This window comes from Phalaenopsis equestris, unplaced genomic scaffold (assembly GCF_001263595.1).
Source record: "Phalaenopsis equestris unplaced genomic scaffold, ASM126359v1 Scaffold000049, whole genome shotgun sequence".
Lineage (NCBI taxonomy): Eukaryota > Viridiplantae > Streptophyta > Magnoliopsida > Asparagales > Orchidaceae > Phalaenopsis > Phalaenopsis equestris.
Genome location: NW_018164491.1, coordinates 238230 through 238821, shown reverse-complemented (window position 1 = coordinate 238821; position 592 = coordinate 238230).

Genomic DNA, 592 nt, shown 5'->3' with positions numbered 1-592 from the left:
TTGTGATGATCTTTTTACTTCGATCTTAATTTACTTTCAATCTGGCCAATTGATTTGTTAAAATATGTTGAGTTTTACAACTAAAGTGAAGATTACAACCAAGATTCAGGGAGGTCAAAGCTCTTGAAAGTTGGGTGCAAATAATTAGGGAAATATTATTATCGGGCATAGAATTGAAGATTTTAAAGTGACAGACTAAAATCCCCAATTCGGTCCTATCGTTTGGGTGCTGAAGTGTAGAAGTTAGCCTCAGGTAAGGGGAACGTGGGAGCTCCGAAGTGGAAGTCGGTATCCTCCCAGCCTAGTCGCAGATTCAGTAAACAAGGATAGGATTAGTCAATGTTCTTTATGCCTGGACCAAAGGGTAAAGAATAGGTATGCTCCTATTTGACATAATATAAATTGAACTAATTCATTTTATCCATTCACTATAATTTCTTGACAAGGAGAATGATGCTTTCTTATATATTGAATATCACAATTAAACCCTAATTTATATCATTAGTTATTTATTAGTTATTAAAATTATCTATTTATTTCAATTGTCTTTTAGTGATGATAAGCAAATTGAACATCGTTGTTGTGATTAAAG